Consider the following 6,629-nt stretch of genomic DNA (forward strand, 5'->3'; position numbering starts at 1 on the left):
TGCCCGTCGTCTTCAGATGGGGGTTGTGCTCACAGCCAAACACCGTGCAGGACGCTTGGCATTTGCCACAGAACACCAAGATTGGCAAATTTGCCACTGGTGCCCTGTGCTCTTCACAGATGAAAGCAGGTTCACACTGAGCACATGTGACAGAGTCGGCGGTTGCCATGGAGGATGATCTGCCTGCAACATCCTTCAGCATGACCAATTTGGCAGTGGGTCAGTAATGGTGTGGGGTGGCATTTCTTTGGAGGGCCGCACAGCCCTCCATGTGCTCGCCAGAGGTAGCCTGACTGCCATTAGGTACCGAGATGAGATCCTCAGACCCCTTGTGAGACCATATGCTGGTGCGGTTAGCTCTGGGTTCCTCCTAATGCAGGACAATGCCAGACCTCATGTGGCTGGAGTGTGTCCGTAGTTCCTGCAAGATGAAGGCACTGAAGCTATGGACTGGCCGCCCGTTCCCCAGACCTGAATCTGATTGAACACATCTGGGACATCATGTCTCGCACCGTTGGCAGATGCTTTAGTCCAGGTCTGGGAGGAGATCCCTCAGGAGAGCAGCCGCCTCATCAGGAGCATGCCCAGGGATTGTAGAGAGGTCATACAGGTACGTGGAGGCCACACACACTACTGAGCATCATTTTCTTGTCTTGAGACATTTCCAGTGAAGTTGGATCAGCCTGTAACTTCATTTTCCACTTTGATTTTGAGCATCATTCCAACTCCAGACCACCGTGGGTTATTAGTTGTGATTTACATATATTTCATTCAGTGATATCTAGGATGTGGGATTTTAGTGCTCCCTTTATTTTTTTGAGCAGTGTATATGGAGTCTGCCTATGAGTTTGCATTATACTATATTGAGTTTCTAGGAACCATCATACAGTGAGGGGATTACAGTGATCGTGCCATCATACAGTGTTGGAGCCATCAAACAGTTTGGGGGCTACTAAGGGGTATGTGTATATGTATGTATGTATGTATGTATGTATGTATATATATATATATATATATATATATATATATATATATATATATATATATACACACACACACACAGTGAGGGGGCATTATACTGTGTATAAGAGCATCATGCTGTGTATAGGGGAGCTGTACAGGGGGCAGACTCAGGACATTATTAAATGTAAAGTGGGCACTTATTTTTATTGGGGAACTCAGGTTACTGTGACTATCAAAGGGGCACACAGGGCACAATTACGTCAGCGGTAAGTCATTATCTGTAACTGTGCTGTGATCTCTTATATGTTCTGTAGGGCTGGTATCTACCACGGACCATAGGGCGGTAATATCCATATTGGTCGTTATATAGAGATTATCTTCAGTAACAGCGCGGTCATCTGCTGAGGTTCTCCTCCACTATTAGGGTGCAGCACCCAGTTGTAATCAAGGTTACCTGGTTAGGGGCCACTTGAACCAAAACCCTAGCTAGTGCCCCCTCCAGAAATAATGGTCTTGACTTTGTAGGAAGTTTGGGGAAGGCCCTTATTTGTGCCCCATGACTGTGCTCATACAGACATGAGAACGTGAGGGCCGCACAGAGCCCGGACCCCACAACATCAGGGTCAGACCCACAAATGCTCTTCTAAATGTAAGGGCAAAAATTCAAACAAATTCCCAAAAATCTTGCAGAAATCCTTCCCAGAAGAGCGGGGGCCATTATATCTGCAGAGGGGCGGCTGCATATTAATGTCTATGGATGTAGGATGGGAGGTCAGAGAAGCCCCCGGAGGTGGAGGAGGCACATCATTTTCTCCATATAGGCTAGATGATCTGTAAAGGGGAACGGTATTTGCCCCTTGCATGGGATTATTCCCATTGACTCTCACTCTCTTGTAGGACATATTTGGTCAGTTTCATCCCATCCCCTATTATTTTCAGGCATTTATGAGCGATGACGATGGTCCCTTCTGCCGCACGGCTCCACATAAGGCCTCTTTCACATGTCCATGTCTCCGGTACGTGTGGTGATCCTTACACTCAAATCAATGGGTCTGTGCACATGACAGTGTGTTTCCACATACTGTGTGTCTGTGGGCAAAACATGCTGACATGTCCGGTCCATTTTTTAACAGAAGCACGGGCCGCAAAACGTCCCGCACACGTGCACGCTGATGACATCCGTGTGTCATGTACTGTTCGCACTGTTACTGTGCGCCAGGTGCTGAAGACTGCTCTCATCATTCTGCGCTGCGATCAGCGCTAGCAGGAGCAATGTTGAGAGTTGTAGTCAACTGTTGAGAGCAGTTGGTGGCTGATGGGACTACTACTCCCATTAGCCTACACCTGCTGCCACTAATAACAGTGAGCAGGCGTTGATTGATGGGAGTATTCATCAGCTGCCGCCTGCACTATGAATAAAATGACGTGGAAGTCCCACTCATTTTTGACAACCGGACAAGCTAACACAGGCAGCTGGAAGCTGGTGTTCTGAGGCTGGTAAGGGGCCATGGATATTGGGCCCCCATGCCTAAAAATAGCAGCCTGCAGCCATCCCAGAAAAGGCGCATCTATTAGATGCACCAATTCTGGCGCTTTGCCCGGCTCTTCCCATTTGCTCTGTGGCGGTGGCAAGTGGGGTTCATATTTTTTGGATTGATGGTGACATCAAGCCCACTGGTTAATAATGGAGAGGCGTCTATAAGACACCTCTCCATTACTAATCCTATAATTATATTGTAAATAAACACAGCCAGTATTAATTCCTTTATTTGAAATAAAAACTAAACACTTTTCCTTTTTTATTTAAAAATAACAACCACTGTTAACTGAGTATAATGCCCATTTCATTGAAGCCCTTGTCTCCTGTAATAAAATAAAAAAAACAACATTATCCGTCTCCTGTCTGTCGTTCTGTCCCACGCTGTAATCCATGTCTGGGGGATAAATAGTTTTCAACCAGGATGGTGCCAAGATGTGACCATCCAGGCTGAGAACCATTGGTGAATGAGCTGCTGCGAGAGCAGCATCAGTGACTAGCGGTGACCTCATTGAGGTTACCGTTGGTCACTGAGGCTGAGTACCCAGCCAGGCCCCTGAACTGCAGTGACCTCACTGAGATCACCAATAGCCCAGTGAGAAAAAATCAGTGAGTTCAACGCAGTTCAAGCTCAGTGAATTCACCATCTGATAGATGTGCATTTCCTTGGGTGTCTGCTATTTTTAAGCATTCAATATCATTGGCCCCTTACCAGCCTGAGAATACCAGCCCCCAGCTGTTTGCTTTAGCTTGGCTGGTTGATAAAAAATGGAACTCCAGTTATTTTTTAAATTATTTCTTTAAATAATTAAAAAAATACAGCATGGGGGACACCTCTTTTCTTGATAACCAGGCTTGCTAAAGGTGACAGCAGAGGGTTGCAGCCCGCAGCTGTCAGTTTTGCTTGGCTGGTTATCAAAAATACTGGTGAACCCAGGCTGGTTTATTTATTTATAGCACAGGACGCGGCCGCCTGCTCCTCAACATTGTCCCCTGCTCACGCTGATTGCTGTGCGAGCAGGGGACAACGATGTGAGCCATCTTCAGCCCCCTTAGCCGGGGAACAGCGCCAACAGTACTGCTGATTTCCATGTGCCAGTATGTGTGATACTGCTGCGGCACAAGGTTGCCACACCTATTGTACACATGGACGTGGATATTTCCAGTACCAGAAATATCAGGACATGTGAACGAGCCCTAACACAGGGTCTCGGGGTCCAAATACCAGTAATCACTGTAACAGATGGACTCTGTATGATTGATGGGAAGTGTAATGACAGGACTGGGACCAGCGTAGAAGGAGCCGATGATGATGTAGGAAGCCACACAGATTGTGAGCCTACGAGCCGGGCCTTCCTTGTGTTCCCTCAATGTGTTCCTGCCATCCCCGACAAGTCTTATGTAAGGCGACTATTATTATTAATTGAGTATGTAGGCAGATAACAGAGATGCAAGGCTAAAAGCCGAGGCTCATGTCAGGGCAGAATGAAAGAAAGACCACCCTGCCAGTGTGTGGGGGGAACGCAGCATGTGCTGCGCTGTCGACGAACCTTTCATGAATTCATTCACCGACTCATTCAACGCTTGGTTGCGGCTTCCTAAAATTAGCAATAACTTACAATGGACGGGAGGAAAAAAAAAATCCTCTCCTTCAAGGACTGAATGTGACGAACGTTATGCAGAAGACGGTATAATTCTCCTTCAATGAGTCCGCTGGGAAATAAAGTGATCACGTCGGCTGCAGACTATCACAGACTGAGACTGGTGGAGAGTGCAGGATGGCGGTGTAGTGGGTGACCCAAGACCACCGGTGAAATCACACGCCTTGTAAATGGCACGTGAAAACCCAGCCGCATAGCGGTACCCGCTGCTCCTATTCCGCATTGTGCCCCCCAGTATCTCACCCTCTATGGGGTAACCAGTATTCAATCTGGATGGTTTTTGGAGGGTCTTCTTAGACTCTCATGGAAAAAACTGTAACTGGGCACCCACCAACCATCTGCCATTTATACTGGTGTTTTTTTATGTGGCAGACTGGCACTGAAGCACCATGGCCCAGGTGTGGCTATTACCACTGCATGTCTTAGGCGTGCCCACGAGGAGTCCATTTATCTGACGTCTACTCCAACAATTCTTGGGGAGCTGTAGATGTACAAGTGCCAGGAAGGTGCCCACATACAAGTGCACTACAAAGGGGGCAAAAAAATAAGGTACGGTGTATTAGGATAATCCAGACAGAATAGACAGAAGAGGCAACGAGAGTTTGGCTGAATGATAGCAGAAAAAAAAATCAATGGGCACCCACAGATGGCATTAACATTAGATGCCAACATTTAGATGGTAAGTGGTTCCGATGAATGTCTATCAATGATTGGGGCAGAAGCAAAGTGCCCACAAGTGATCGCCAACAGTGAACAATATAAGTGCCGTAAGACAGAGTTTGGGTAAAAGTTAATTAAGAACAAACAAGAGGATCGATGATCGTCCCCATAGGGCATTATCAAAGTGGGCACACACCAAAGTCTGGAGAATATTAAAGTTTTTGTGTTGCAAGTGCCCAAAGCAGGAGTTTGGTTGAACGTCCCACACAACATTAATAGGTGCCCACCAATATCAGAGAGGAGAAATGTGGGCACATAGAGGGCATTATGAAAGCGGGCACAGACCCAAATCTGGGGAGTAGTAACAGACTATCTGGCACTGGAATCATCATGCCCACATTGGTGCCGACCGATGGGGTTCAGGTGAATGTCAACATAGAAGATTAATAAGCGCCCACTTAAAGGAGGATCATCTGGTGCTGAAAGTGCCCACATATGGGGATTGGTTGAATGTTCACGCATCATCAATAGCTGCCCACCCAAATGTGCCCACAGAGGGCATTATCCAAGTGGCCATATACACAAAATCTGAGAAGTTATATCTTGTGTTGGAATCACAGTGCCCACATTGAGGTAGGTGACCACTGATAGGGTTCACGTGAGAGGGCATGACCAAAGTGCCCCATACTGGAGTATCCACATAAAACCTCTTGTGCTGAAAGTTTGGGTTCTGCAGGACGACATCAGTCAGGGCCATCGAACAGGTTCATGTGGCTGCCAAAATAATAGATTCAGAATATTGGCCAGTGCCACAAGGGCATTATCAGAGTGGCCGCATACAGGAAAATCAACATCGTTGGAGCATCAAAGGTTTAGAGGAACACAGAACCATGATGTGCCCGTCTATAGGGATGGTGGGAATGCCAATATAGCAGATCAAAGAGTGCCAACATAGCAGATCAATGAGTGCCAACATAACAGATCGACGAGTGCCAACATAACAGATCGACGAGTGCCCACATAGCAGATTGATGAGTGGCAACATAGCAGATCGACGAGTGCCAACATAGCAGATCAACGAGTGCCAACATAGCAGATCGACGAGCGCCCACATAGCAGATCAAAGAGTGCCAACATAACAGATCGACGAGTGCCAACATAGCAGATCAAAGAGTGCCAACATAGCAGATCAACGAGCGCCCACATAGCAGATCAAAGAGTGCCAATATAGCAGATTGATGAGTGCCACCATAGCAGATCAAAGAGTGCCCACATAGCAGATTGACGAATGCCAACATAGCAGATCTACGAGTGCCAACATAGCAGATGGATGAGTGACCACATAGCAGATCGATGAGTGCCAACATAGCAGATCGATGAGTGCCCACATAGCAGATCGATAAGTGCCAACATAGCAGATTGACGAGTGCCAACATAGCAGATTGACGAGTGCCAACATAGCAGATTGATGATCGATGAGTGCCCACTGTGGGCATTATTATAGTGCCCACATAGAGGGTTCGGATGAATGTCCACATAAGGATTAATGAGCACCCGCATAGAGGAGAAGCTTCTTGTGCTGCAAGTGCCCACATGGAGGGTACAGTTAGCAATGAGTGGTGCCCGCCAAGGACACCAACGTTCCTACAAAGGATGATGTCAGCCTAGATGATGATAAAGAGACGGCTGACATGAAGGGCATGGATGGGCATTCACGGGTCAGGGGCGGTGGCCCAGATCTGTGCCCGGCGGGTGTCAGACTGCCCCACAGGTGATGGCGCGTTCAAGGCGCCTCCAGGGGCTGAACT

This window comes from Ranitomeya variabilis, chromosome 4 (assembly GCF_051348905.1).
Source record: "Ranitomeya variabilis isolate aRanVar5 chromosome 4, aRanVar5.hap1, whole genome shotgun sequence".
Taxonomy (NCBI): domain Eukaryota; kingdom Metazoa; phylum Chordata; class Amphibia; order Anura; family Dendrobatidae; genus Ranitomeya; species Ranitomeya variabilis.